The sequence below is a fragment of the Dermacentor silvarum genome, chromosome 5 (genome assembly GCF_013339745.2).
Source record: "Dermacentor silvarum isolate Dsil-2018 chromosome 5, BIME_Dsil_1.4, whole genome shotgun sequence".
Lineage (NCBI taxonomy): Eukaryota > Metazoa > Arthropoda > Arachnida > Ixodida > Ixodidae > Dermacentor > Dermacentor silvarum.
The window spans coordinates 99,079,077-99,094,116 of NC_051158.1; the positions used below are offsets into that span (position 1 = coordinate 99,079,077).

Genomic DNA, 15,040 nt, shown 5'->3' on the forward strand with positions numbered 1-15,040 from the left:
TGAAGAGAACGAAGCTGGGCTGGCTCTGTAGAAACTTCTTCCTCACTCACCTGCTATCATCATCGTCACTGTTGTTCCATTAAAACGCCATGTTTCCTCATCGACAGCTCTTCCTGCGTGGTCCTTCGCGGGTTTCTACAAAATGGTGCGGAAACCCAGGAACTGTATTAATCAACGACAGAACAGCCCCCAGGACCGACTGACTACGAGCCCACGCATAGATTCACCGAGAAGAGCGGAGTCAATGAAAGCGACTGCCATTGTAGGAGGACGTAGTGGCGGCCCAACGAGCCGTGCCGTCGTTCCTACTCAGAAGGGCGAAGGCCGCGAGCCGAGCGGCGTGCGACCAGTGATGACCAGATGGCTAGCTTCAAGGACGACACTGCGCGCGCTGCGCTTCTTTATTTTTCACTTCTTTGACAGCCGGCACCAAGGCACCGGCTGAGAGCGATGACCAAAGCGCCCCGCGTTGCGGTGTTGGTGGGCGCTACACCATCATCCATCCACTGACAGCCATCTGCTCCAAGGAGGCTGAGCAGATCATGGATAGGGCCCTTATAAGAACGATGGTAAGCACCATCTCTGCCGATATTGACGCGGCGCTGAGTGTGGCCAACACAATGGCTCAACTGCACCTTTTGAGCAGCCGGCTCAAAATGCTTCATGAGAGGCTTTGTTTGAATTCCTTAATCGAAAGATTGAAGTGCTCACTCCTGACGAAGAAATATATGAAGAGTATGCCGTTCAAGTAGATTACAGAGATAAACTGCTTACACTGCAGTATAAAATCGGATTAACTATTGAGATGAGACAGAGTGTAAACAGTGAAAACGTGTCACAGATCTCAGGAAGCGGAATGGCCTTTAAGCGTTGCAAAAAATACAACCGGTAAAAGATTGTAAGATCGAAACTGCAAGCCATGACCTCATTGAAGAAGGTGACAGTACGTGTTCAATGTTAGATGCGCTCGGCGGTTTTATGAATGCACAGAAACGGGCAACGGCCAAGCGGAGCGAGTGCGAGCACCAACAACCACACCCGTCTTCTTCGTCTCCTGCTGGCGCCCGTATTTGTCACTACAATCACTCCCCGGCGAAAAAGGAACCATCCTGGCGACCTATGGAACAGGCAGCACTGATGGGTCGTAGTGCGGCTTCAGTCGGTCGACATGAACAGTTTCGCGTCTACGACTCCGTTGGTCCGTAGATGGCCAAATAGGCTCAATGACGTAGTTGACCGGGAACGTCTGTCGTAGAATCCGTTAAGGGCTGTCATACTTTGACCTGAACTCTGTAGAAAGGCCGGGAGTAGAGGGAACGCAGAGCCATATATACCAGCATTTCAGGTGAATATGATAGAAAAGACAAGCCTGCGTCTCGACTATGTTTCTGGCTGGCCTGGTTTTGCGCGGTAAGTGAGCATGCGATCTGACGCCATTCTTCGGCATAAGTGGCGGCTTTGGGTAGAGTCGTAGATTCTGAAGCGTTGGGGCGATACAAAAGAGTCGTGTCAATAAACGAGGAAGGTTTGCGACCATAACGAAGAAAGAAAGGAGAGGATCCCGTGGTAGACTGAGTGGCGCTATGGTAAGCATACTTAACAAAGGGAAGGATGCGGTCCCAGTTAGTGTGGTAAGCGGAAACGTAGTACATGGCGAGCATGCACGTCACAGAGAGTGCGATTGAAGCATTCAATCATACCATTGGTTTGCGGATGATAGGTGCTTGTAGTTATATGGACAACGTTGCATTCATGGAGCAAGGCTTTTACCAGCTTCGGAAAGGAATAAACAACCAAGGTCACTCAGTAGCTCGCCGGGCGCACCGTGTCAAAGAGAAAGGATGCGAAGGGTGAACAAGCCAACTTCACGTGCTGTGGCCGCCGAAAGCGCTGAATTCGGCGTAGCGCGTGAGGTGGTCCACGACGACGATGTACCAGCGGTTGCCATCTGGGGTATATATGGTAGAGGGCCGTACAAATCAATGCTAATACGGTCGAAAGGTTGGAGCGGCCCTGTTATCTGGTGAGGTTGGCTCTTGTGGCGTTGGCACTTGGGGCACGAAGGGACCTACTGCTGAATAAAGCGGTATATTCCGCGCCAGTACGTAGTATCGAAGCCATATGGCAAATTCCATTGGGAGAACAGGAGTACTCAAACGCACGCTGAAAGTGCTCGTTCCAGAGGCGACGTGTTTCAGTGGTCGAACAGGAGTGGGAGAGCCATCATCCAGTGGCAGAACAAGAGCAGTTTTGCTGCGCCGAGAGCAGCCGGGAGCAGTCCGGACTGCTCTCGCCTGAAAAGCGGAGTACGGAGGAAGTCATGTGACTTAAACCGTCATATCCTCATTTCTTTTCATTTTGCTTTAGCCGGCGCGCGCGGCGGCAATGGCGGCAGCCAAGCGTAGTTGGTGTTTTGGTACTGCTGTTTTTGACGTCGGTGATATGAGCGAGTTTCGCAGCGATTTAGCGACAGATCCTGGCATTTCTAGTCCGCCTTGCTTCTCGTTGGATGCGCGGGGGACAGTGACAGCAAAGCGTTGTCGCCTTGCTGAAGTGCTTGAGACGCTCGACGGTGACAGCAGCGAAAGCTGCTGGAGCTCAACTTCAAATTCAAGTTGCAGTTTCAGATGATCTTCGCAGGCGGACACTTTGTGGGATGCGTCGACGCTGCACAAAAGTATGCAGTACGTGGCCGCAAACGGTGACATGACTACGCCCGACAGATTACAAGACGATCACGCGTGTTTTGCTGCTCTCCTGCAGAGAATGGTGGGACTTCGATTGCTTTAGTCACATGGTACATTTCTCCTCACACGTCCCCCTCCCACCTGCTCTCCGAATGCACGCCGTATTCCAGTGGCGGGTCGAGTGTGCCTGTTCTCACTAAGCTGTCGCCCGACTCCGCACTGCACGGCGCCCTGCTCCTGTTCTCCCAATGAAATTCGCCAATAGGCGTGCATACGTCTTTAGTACACCGGCATGGGCACATTGCGGATCCGCATGAAAAGAGGCACAGATGTCGGAACGCAGACGGCGGGGTGTGACTAGCAACCATTTACGGTCATCAGATAGATAGTTGCAGCGGTACAGGGGCCCTTCGCGGATTGCAAAGTGGCGAGCAGTGCGCCGAAGTGAGCGGTCGGTGGTGCGCGGTGATGGCTGAGATAAATACTCTAGAAGAGAGGCTATATCCAAGCATCCCGGCGTTGCTCAGCTGGCATGTCGGCGAATGTAAGCGAAGAAGAACTGTAGCTAGAGACAGACGCAGCACCATACTTATCGGGCAGTGGTGAGCGTGAAACAGCGTCAGCATTCGATGCTTACGGCCTTACCGGTAGACAACACGGATGTGATAGTCCTGTAGACGAAGCAACCAACGAGCTAGGTGACCAGATGGGTCTTTTAATGACAACGACCAACACAGGGCGTGGTGATCAGTCACAACGTCAAATGGACGGCCATATACGTAAGGTCGAAATTTGGTGATTGCCCAAATGATTGCAAGACATTCTTTCTCGGTGCACGGAATAGGTCATTTCCGCTATGGTGAGAGTGCGGCTGGCATAAGAGACGACGCACTCTTCGAAGCCAGACTTACTGATGGGCAAGAATAGCGCCGAGGCCTACTCCATAGCGTCTGTGGATTTCTGTTGGAGCGTCTAGGTCAAAGTGGCGTAGAATAGGTGGCTAATATCAAAAGATGGTGTAATGTGGTGAACGTGTCTTCGCAAGCTGTAGACCGTGCCTAGATGCCTTGGCTGTTGGCAAGCAACTGCGATAATGAGGCGATTATGGACGCGAAATTACGCACGAATTGGCGAAAGTATAAACACAGTCCTATAAAGCTACGGAGTTCCTTCAGCATAGACGGCCTGGGGAATTCGGCGATGGCAGGAAGCTTTGCAAGGTCGGGAAGGACACTGCCCTTGCTGACAACATGGCCTAAGACGGTAAGCCGGTGGGCGGCAAAGTGGCACTTCTTCAAGTTAACTACAGTCCAGCGTCTGAAAGGCAAGTCAAGACGCTTGCGAGGTGGTTCAGATAGGAGTCAAAGTCCTTCGAAAAGACTACGACGTCATCCAGGTAGCAAATACACGTGTGCCATTTGAGGTCTGTAAGAACGTTGTCCATGAGGTGTTCGAAGGTCGCAGCTGGCGCATTACAAAGGCCGAAAGGTATCACGTTGAACTCATATAACCCATCTGGGGTTACAAACGCAGTCTTCGGATGGTCAGTGACATTCATAGGGACCTGACAGTACCCAGATCGAAGGTCCAAAGAGGAAAAGAACTCTGCTCCTTAACTGCAAGCAGTCGAGAGCGTCGTCGATTCTGGGCATGCGGATAAACATCTTTTTTTGATCTTGTTAAGGCACCTATAATGAACACAAAATCTGATGCTACAGTCCTTTTTCTTCACCCGCACAACTGGGGAGGCCCAAGGGCTGTGTGAGGGTTCTATTGCACCACGATGAAGCATGTTGTTGACTTGTTCGTCACGACGTTCAGCATGAGAAACTCGGTATGGACGCTGGTGTAGGGTGCGTAGGCACCGGTGTCAATGTGGTGAACGATGGCGGATGTGCGGCCGAAGAAGATTGCTTATGATCGAATGACATCCGAAAGCGGTCGAGCAGCTCCAAGAGTTGGGTACGCTGGACAGGCGGGAGTTTGGAATCAAGATGACAGGAGGAAGGCAATGAGTATTTGGAAGGCGTCGTCCTCAATCCCCTTCATGATGTGTCTGATTTTATCAGTTTCGGACATAGCAGGGTTGATGCGATGGCATGATGTCTACAATATCCTCGATGTAGGGCGTGATGTTCTCGTTGGATTACTGGGCGTGACCGCGTAAGCGCTGTTCTGCGCGGAGCTTGCGAACAGCGGGTCAGCCGAAGACTTTCGCGAAGCTCGTTTTAAAGGAAGACTAGTTGGCAATATCAGCTTCATGGTTGTGTAACCACAGCTGTGCTACGCCCGCCAGATAAAAGTTGACGTTGCTGAGTTTGGTGCCGTAATCCCACTTACAGTGGGCGCTTACCCACTCACAGCGATGTGAGCCAGTCCTCGGCGTCATGCTCGTCGATGCCTTTGAAAATGACAGGGTCTCGCTGTCGTGGTAAGCCGGAGCAGGCGAACACCGGTGGTGTGGGAGCACCTTGCTGTGGGACGTCGTCAGGCATTGCCGAAGCTGGGTGTAGAGTCCGGGTACGGAGTTCCAGGATGAAAAGGGCAACCAGCACCTCCATTAATTGATAGTACGCGTTCAAAGTTAGATGCGCTCAGCGTTTTTATGAATTATGCACAGAAACGGGCAACGCTTGGCTTGTGCTCCCACACTGTCGTGTGCTCTGAGGTGCTTCGTCAACGTGATCCTTCAGTCTTCAGTGGCACTGACGGTCACGACGTGCTGGCCGAGTATGAGCGTGTTAGCGCACACAAGTGGGATGACCACGACAAGCTGACTTACGCCATCTTTTACCTTGCCGACGTGGTCAACCTGTGGTTCAAGAACCACGAAGCTGATTTTACTGTCCATTTCGTTCATGTGATTGCAACTAATAAAATACAGTGTAGACCGCTTATAACGCAAGTCGCCAGAGTCGTGCATATCTGCATTATATAAGCAGTACCGCACTATAACCAAAACAATGATTTTCAAGCCCTGCACGTATGCAAAACATGTAGACCGCGCGTATCCGAGAATTGGAGCGTGCGACTGGGAGTTTTGCATCTGTTTAAATTTACGAACGTTGAAAGGTTAATGTCCAAGTACCCACGATCTTCGCATGAAGTCGACAAAGTAATAATTTTTTTTTAAATGTCTCAGTTTTGCCCGAAAGGCAAAGCATCAATTGCGATAGCAAATTAGTAGAGAGCTATAAGGAGTAGAGATAGTAGTTTTATCAGCTGCATAAAGTTGACACAATCACTTAGTAACTGAATTAACAAGTGTGGTGTCAACACGAACAAGGAAACATGAATAGACTCGATGACCTCAGACAACCACAGTCAAAACGCGGGCGTGGGCCGCTGCAGCGAGCGCAGGTTCGTGCGGTCTATCGCTTCAACGGAAGCTGAGCGACATAAGCACAGCGCATACAGATGTCAGAGCCGTGTGGAGATCGCTTTCAAAGTACGGTGCGCGCGACAACACAGACAGCCGGCACAGGTGCAAACGCATTTGTTGGCATAGTAGAAGCCGCCCCCCCCCCCCCTCCCTCCCGTGCTGCCTTCCCGCTTTGCGCCTTTCGCGTGGGAGATTGCGTCGCCAGTTCACCTTGCACCCAGTTGCAACATACGCATTCGGTGCCGCAGCACAGCGTCGTCCCCCCCTCCCATACCCCCCACGACCTTTCGCGCGATAGAAGTCACGTTTGCTCTCTGCTGTGTGTTCGCTCTCCGTGAAGGTGCGCATCCCTCGCACGCTTTCACTCGCACATACGGCGCGTGGCGACGATTTTATCGCCCTTGGACTCATGCACCTCCTCCGCATTGCCCTCGTTTATCTCCTCTCCCATGGGTGGGCGCACCTCGCTGAGAATCTAGCTACCACCCTTGTCGACGAGATTTTCCCGCGGAAGCCGCATTATAACCGGTATTTGGTCTCACGCGGCTGCACAGCAAGCGGTATGCGTATACATGGAGTGCTATGGGAAAATTAACGGGAGTCTGAAAAGACCGTACTATATCCGGTCCTGCACTATAAGCGGTTATGTTATAAAGGCCCAACCGCATGCACGCGATATTCAAGCGACAGCGACAAGCGACGCGACAGGCACACCCTGTCGCGCTGTCGTGTCGCGGCGTGGAGCAACCACATGAATGCGACATCGCGAAAAAGAGTAGCGACGGATTTACATTGTTGTGCGAATAAATGTTATCTTGCGCGCGTAAAGAAATCTCAATTTTATCAAAGGTCAATGTTTTATCTAGACCTAGCTAAAATATGCTATCATCCCCAGTGAAAATCCGTCCCATGCATCCCCAGTGGAACTCCGTCCCATGCCGCCAGCGTAAGGTGCCGTGGTGCCATCTGTTGAGTAAAACTTAAAACACTTTCTCGGCTCTCGGTGGCGTCTCAGGCCTAACAGCGTCAAAACAAAACAACCGATCTCGATAATAACGACAAGAGAGCACCGATACTCGTCTTCAGCTAGCGATAAGGTGAAGCGATGACTGATTGTACTATTTATTTTTTGCTGTAGCAGAGAGCAAGTTGCAAGAGCGAATTCAGATCGAAGCGGGCAGACTGATTGCTGCCATGTTGTTGTGCAATCGCTGTCCCCAGCGGATGTCGTCGCGCTGACTTCCGGGCGACAAGCAATATTTTCCGGCTGGCCAGAAATCGGCGACACGACCAGCGACAGCGACGGATAGCCCTCCGCGACGGCAAAACCTGTAGCTCGTCGCCGTCGCTTCTCGCTCGAAAATCGCGTGCATGCGGTTGGGCCTTAAGTGGTCTATACTGTATTGAGCTGGTAGGATCCCCAAATTCCTCTCACTTCTTTTGACTGTAGCATGGAAAGCCACATCGTACCCCACCGCTCACAATCTTAAAAATGTTAAATGCTATTTTGGGGCACAAACACAAACATACAAAGGAAGGACACATACAAAGCGCCAGCTACAAACTGATTTATTGATTCAAAGGATGAAACATGGGATGCAAATTTTCTGCACAAGCAAGACATGGAGGTTGTGACAATGCTCATTTGTTTAATAATGCTGCAAGTTGGCCTCAAACTCTGATAAAATATGCCTCCTGGACTGCCCAAAATCATTACACACGGTTCACATGAGCAGGCCTTGCAAAATACACCAAGATGCACACCATCAAATTTATTTGAATTGTTATGAGTGCTCCTTAATATGGGCGTTTAAACACTAGTCCATCTGACCCACATAGAACTCGCCACAGCGGAGATTTATTTCGTACATAACCCCCACAATAGAATACACATAGTGCTTGGTGTGGCTCTTCACACATCTTTGTCTCTCAGTACACGTGGTACAAAGACACAATTAGGCTAATCTGTTAGGTGTGGGAGGAAAGTATATCGGCATCATCAGAACAACAGTGGCCATTTAAGGGTGTGTCCCCCTAAATCCAAGGGTCAGCATCAACATACCAACATGTACCAAAAGACCAATATGGGATTTTCCGGCGTATAAGTCACTGTTTGTTTCCGAATTTTTCGTTGGTGCATTTTATAGAACGGTACAACTTATAATATGCTTTCCTTCTCGGAAACTATGCAGTTGCTACCAGAATACCAACCCAGCCCCCCTCCCTCCTGCGCTGCTTTCCCACCTTCCTCCCTTGTGTGCGATTCGGTCCACGCTCGCACGCTTTCACTCGCACATACAGCATCTGGCTCGCAGGGACGATGTTATTGCCCTTGGACTTCATATGGAACATAACGGCAACCCCAACAGCAGAAATGTGCCACAAGTGTCCATATTTCTATTCGCAGTAATATAGAAATGACACCCATACGTTTACGCGTGACCCACATTCACGAAGTGTATTGTCACTGTAATTGTTTTAAATCACTTACTGAATGAACAGGTGCGTCTTATACACCAGTGACACTTATATACATTTTTTTCGGATAGAACTGCCCTTTTGAGGGGGGTGCGACTTATACAAAGATGCGAGTTATAGGCCACGAAATATGGTACTAAAAAATTTTTAAAAGCTTAGGAAGCACATCATTCAGACATCTGAAGTGTAATAAGAATTGCAATGAATTTACTCATATTGTAGGGGTGTGCAAACAGTAATGTTTCAGATCGAAATAAATACGAATACTGTTCGTATAATGAAAAGTCACAGTATAACAAAGCAAATTGCCGATTTTACTTGCTGTTTACTTGCTGCCAATTTTACTTATGTCTGTTCAAGTGATCAAACGGCGCAAACGACATGGAGCAGACGGTGCAACTGTATGGCTGGTCACCTGTATGAGTGCACTAGTGAATCTTCAGGGCACTTTTCAACTACAAGCACTGGAGGCAGAGAAGGGCACTGATATTGCTTCTCGCCTGTGCGGGTGCACAGGTGTTTTATAAGATTGGACTTCTTTGAGAAGCTCCGAGAGCATGAAGGACACTGATATGGCTTCTTGCTTTTGCCGGTGCACAGGTGTTTCATAAATTTGGATTTCTGTGAGAAGCTCCGAGGGCATGAAGAGCATTGAAATTTCTTCTCAACCGTGTGGGTGCGCAGGTGGATCGTTTAGGGTGTCTCTTCTTGAGAAGCTTAGAGAGCATGAAGGGCATTTAAATGGCTTCTCACTTGTGTGGGTGCGCAGGTGTTTCATAAGGGTGGCCTTCTGTGAGAAGCTCCGAGGGCATGAAGGGCATTGAAATGGCTTCTCACCTGTGTGGGTGCGCAGGTGATCGTTTAGAGTGGTTCTTTTTGAGAAGCTCAGAGAGCATGAAGGGCATTTAAATGGCTTCTCGCCTGTGTGGGTGCGCAGGTGCTCTTTCAGGTGGGTCTTTCGTGAGAAGCTCTGAGGGCATGAAGGGCATTGAAATGGCTTCTCACCCGTGTGGGTGCGCAGGTGAATGTTTAGGGTGCCTCTTTTTAAGAAGCTCTGAGAGCATGAAGGGCACTGATATGGCTTCTCTCCTGTGTGGGTGCGGAGGTGCTCTTTCAGGTTGGTTATTTCTGAGAAGCTCCGATGGCATGAAGGGCACTGAAACGGCTTCTCGCCTGTGTGGATGCACAGGTGTTTCATAAGGGTGGCCTTCTGAGAGAAGCTCTGAGGGCATGAAGGGCATTGAAATGGCTTCTCACCCGTGTGGGTGCGCAGGTGATCGTTTAGGGTGTCTTTTTTTGAGAAGCTCAGAGGGCATAAAGAGCATTTAAATGGCTTCTCGCCTGTGTGGGTACGCAGGTGCTCTTTCAGGTGGGTCTTTCGTGAGAAGCTCCGAAGGCATGAAGGGCACTGAAACGGCTTCTCGCCTGTGTGGGTGCGCAGGTGTTTATTAAGGTTTCCTTTTAGTGAGAAGCTCTGAGAGCATGAAGGGCACCGATATGGCTTCTCTCCAGTGTGGGTGCACAGGTGTTTATTAAGATTTCCTTTTAGTGAGAAGCTCTGAGAGCATGAAGGGCACTGATATGGCTTCTCTCCTGTGTGGGTGCGGAGGTGCTCCGTCAGGTGGGTCTTTTGCGAGAAGCTCTGATGGCATGAATTGCATTGAAACGGCCGCTCACCAGTGTGGGTGCACAGGTGACGGTGTAGGGCGTCTCTTTTTGAGAAGCTCTGAGGGCATGAGAGGCACTGAGATGGCTTCTCGCCAGTATGGAAGCTAGCATGTGCTTCCAGATGAAACAGTTTATCAGTCTCATATTCACAGAGGTGACATTGCTGGAGACATCCTTGAGTTGAGTTGGCACATGTGGCAGTTGATGGAGAAATAGAAGGCCTCAATACTGCAGAAAAAAAACAAAAGTAAAAGTTATATTGAAATGCCAGAAAAGGACACAGAAGCTAAATTTAATGAAAAGCCTTCTTTTTTAAATTTTTTTATTTGTGAGATCTTAAGGGTGATTTCTACTATGAAGAAACAAAGAACTCCTAATGGTCCTCTTTAATTTACTCAATATTGCTGCATTTGAATGCTTCATGATCATTTGAATGCTGTTTGTGAAGTCCACCTATAAAAATTATTTTTCACAAAGGTAAAAAATGACAAAGTGAAAGAATGTTAAGTGTTCGAAGACTTTCAGAAATTTCTACAACCCTTAGAGAAAAGTTTTAAAATCTTTTGACCCAGCTTGCTCTCTGATCCTGAATGAGCATTCGAGGTGTGGAAGCTATTTTTGGAACTTGCAAAGCATGATTTGCAGGCACGACGATTTTGTCTCATATGAGACTTCATCAATAGGTTTCTTGAGCACACGCTGAATTTGGGCCACATGTTTTGCAAGTTGGGATTGTAAAGAGCCATCTAGGAAATAGAATATTTCCCCCCATATAACCCACCAAAACATACAACCCACACAGTTTTAGAACAGCCTAGAAAAGAAAAAAAATATGCGCGTATAACCCACGCAAATAACTGCATGACACCCTCAGATGTTTACAAAAACACTATCCATTTTGGGACAAACGACTTGTCCAAGTCATATCTTCAGCCAGTGAGTCTCTTCCAACATTTTCGGAGACGCTGCTGGGCCACTGAGCACAGTTTATCATGATCCAAGTTCTACTTCACCGGCGCTGAATGCACTATTTGCTAAATGCTAAACATAAAAAGGCTACGGAAGCTTCAGCACACAGGGGTGGAAAGATGGTGGGGTTCCCCAGGAGATAACGAAGGATTGAGTAGGTGGGAATCTTGCCCTGAAGTGTGGCTTTGTGGCAGTGCACGCTGTGCTGCAATGAAGCCACGCCTGAAATCTAAATTCCTGTAATCTGCACACCTCCCTGACCTTACTGTGAAATTTTTACAATTCTTGGTGCAGGTTATACGCGCAAAAATATGGCAACTTCTTTCTGAGTGATCTCGCCAGTCTTCATCTGCGAAAACTACTTGCCAACCTGGAATATTCTCAGTGCCATCCTTATAGGTTTAACAAAGTATGACAACATCTTCGGTTGCAGTTTTGTTCAAAGTGAAACAATTTGGCATGCACTCCTGCCACTACTTTGTGATGGCAGAGCACAAGGAGCAGATCCTTGTGCTCTGCCATCAATAAATAGTGGCAAATGATTGCTGGAACTGACAAGGAATGGTGCAAACTGCTCCCTTTGCAAAGTGCAACACATTTTAACACACTAGCAGCTGGAGGTACAACAGAACATCACATAACATAAACAGCTGGATAAAAATAAGACAGGCAAGTGTACACAATGTTAGATTCTGGTTACTTCTTTTCTGGGGTTTTAGATGCCAAAACCAGTTCTGATTATGAGGCATGCCGTAGTGGAGGGCTCCGGATTAATTTTGACTACCTGGGGTTCTTTAACGTGCAAGCACACGGGCGTTTTTGCATTTCACCTCCATCGAAATGCGGCAGCCGCAGCCGGGATTCGATCCCGCGATCTCGTGCTCAGTAGCGCAACGCCTTAGCTGACTGAGTCACCGCGGCGGGTAGTTTCTAGTTACATTTGGGTTCACACTTGTGCTTGGTTTTTGCAAGGTAAAGTTGACCAATGAGTGCTTGAAAATGCTATTGCATCATCGCATGAAGAAATACCACATGAACATGGCGGCTGGAATGGCTAGAAAAAAAAACTTGGCTTGACTTGTATATGACCAAAGCAATTGGACAGGAAACAACAGGATGGAGCATTTATTGTGGAAATAATGCAGCAGTTCATGAATTATTACCCACATGAACCTCATGTTCTGCCCTTCACTGCCGGTGGCATTGCAGGGCAGAGCAATCGCTTGTATCCCCGTAAGTCAGAGGCTACAAGCATTGACTCATCAATGTTCCCTACACTCGTAAGCATGAAAAAAGGGGTTTGTGTTTTAGTTTCCGCGTAATAGAATCATGTTCCCCCGTATATTCAAATTACAATCTGATGCTATCACATCTGTAGTGTGTTTGTGAATTAGACTTCAGGAATTTTCCTACGCATTTTAAATTGAGAAATTCAATTAGTTCAGTAACACCTCTGCGCGATAGTGGCTCGGGATGATTTTTTCTGACTGAGAATGGCGGCGGCGGCGGGCGGACGTTGACAGCAAATTTTCTGTGACATGGTGCCCTTAACGTTATTCCGTTAATACCTGGGTGAATTCAGATAAGAACAAAGAAAGAAATAAAAAGAAGAATTTCAACGAACAGGTGGTCCTGGTCACCATTCCCGATTTTGATGAAATTTACTTTAGGCGCAGATTATGGGCCCAGAACGATGATTCTGAACTTAGTTTTGTGAAAAAAAAAAATTGTTCACCTTAAAAAAAAAAAAAAGAACTTTTGGCTGTCGAAAACACTTTTCCGCCAGTTTTGCAATTTCTGAATTTTGAGTGCGCATAGATAAACAATGGTAGACTTCTTGATCACAATATTTTTTTTCCCCACAGAGAACAAGTGAAATGCTACCTTATGAGCATTTTATTGCACTTGTCTATGGAAGGAACTTTCAGAAAAAAATATCATAAACATGATAAACCGGCCAAAATACCTGTAATTCAGGAATTTCTTGCTCTAGGCTAAGTAAAGTGAGGATAATAAAACTCGGTGCACATGAACCTTTAAGTTTTCACATTTTTTAGAAATAATTTTCGTTGCTTTGTTAAGCACCGTTATATTTAAAATTGCACTGAAACATAAGTGGTTTCAGTGCAAACATCGAAATTTGAAAATAGTTTCCTGAAAAAGGCCATTTTTAATTTTTTTGAAACACACTCTGAAGCCAAGGACGTTGTCTGCCACTGTGTGTAAAAAACGTTGCATTATTTGAGTACCAGACAAGTTACAATCCATCAAATGTAACCACACTGAGCCTAGTGGCCGCAACATGGATTTCGTGCGTTCCGATTTGTTGAGCTATGCGTATGTAAGAACTCATTCAACGTAATATTCATTGTTCAAATATAAGGCTGCCAACAAGCGATGCTGTCCTGTGTGGGCTACAACCTTTTTTAACCCTTTGAAGGTCGTATTATTTTGAAAAAAACTTTCCCAGATGGTCAAATTACTTTATTGCGGATATTGAATGTACAAAATGTATAAAGTCGGGAATAAATAGTGAAAAAAAAAATTAGAAACAGTATTTTGATGTCGGCATCACTCAGAGCTCCAAATGTTAAATAATATTTCAGAGTGTGGTATTCCTTGAAACACGGTTTTACGCACAGCGCCTTATCGCAGTCTGCACACCAAAAACGCCGACAGTCAAGATAGAAATCAACTTCCGCCGCCCCTGCAAGAGAGTGCCAACAGAGAGAAAAGTCACGTTAGGCGCGCCTCCGTTGCGATCACGCCGCGCAACCGAAACCGCATAAGCGCGTTGCCGCAGAGAGCGACAATACCTCGTGAGCGGCGTTGATAAACAAGCCAAGACAGCGCCAATCAAGATAGAAATCAACTTCAGCGCCACTGCAAGACAGTGCCGACAGAGAGAAAACTCACGTTTCGTGCGCCTCCGTTGCGATCACGCGGCAGAACCGAAAGCGCGTTGCCGCAGAGAGCGAGAATACCTCGTGAGCAACGGTGATAAACAAGCTAAGAGCAGCGCCAATAAAGGTAGAAATCAACTTCTGCCGCCCCTTCAAAGGAGTGCCGACAAAGAGAAAAATCACGTTTCGCGTGCCTCCGTTGCGATCACGCGGCGAAACCGAAACCGCGAAAGGGGTGTTGCGACAGTCTGCGCGACGCACGCGCTGAAACTAGAAATCAGTTCTGTTTATCTCCGCAAGAAGGTAGCACCAATGTCAAATGCTTCTTGTAAGTCCTAAAAGGTGGCAGCACTTCGCGGTGAGCATGCATCGCCATTATGGCGCGAAATTTCAAATGGAGGATCGAAACCGTACCCGTACGGCAAAGACCTTGCGGGACAGAAAACCGCCGCCGTACGGATACGGCAAAAACCTTCAAAGGGTTAACAGTACAATTGTGCATGTTGTATGCCAATGTGGCCAAGGAAAAAGGCTGAGCGTACTGTTGCCATAGAGTTGCATTTTATTAATCTGGTCTTGCACCTTCTTTAAGAACATGTGACATTCCATTTCAATGCTGAAGAAATTGCTTATCCGAAGCAACTGTTCTTGCCACAAACAACTGCGGTTCGGAGTTATGGGTCCGCTTGCACTCCCACATATGCCACGACTGAATACCAGACCTTGCCGGAACCGCAATCCATTCTCTGGCCTTCAATCGCCTTTTCAATGGCAGCTTTTGGAGCGTAAATTAGTGTAACCTTGGGTAGCTTAGGAGTCAAAACTTGCACCATATCGGAAGCAGAGTTCATGCCAGATGAGGCGGGATTTCGAAGGTTGTGTAGTGTTGCCTGGTGCTTCACAATGCCTCCTATTCCATTGCCAGGCATTTTACCATGTCTGGTAGAGCAGCC

The 15,040-nt window shown here is 47.8% G+C and overlaps 1 long non-coding RNA gene across 1 annotated transcript; it reads left to right on the top strand.

Annotated features, from left to right (window-relative positions):
* Positions 1 to 9,448: 9,448 nt before the first annotated feature.
* On the top strand, positions 9,449 to 10,186 carry LOC125945921 (uncharacterized). Its single transcript, XR_007467213.1, has 3 exons — positions 9,449 to 9,568; positions 9,905 to 9,988; positions 10,073 to 10,186. It is a non-coding gene; the product is annotated as an uncharacterized LOC125945921 (long non-coding RNA).
* The last annotated feature ends 4,854 nt before the right edge of the window (positions 10,187 to 15,040 follow it).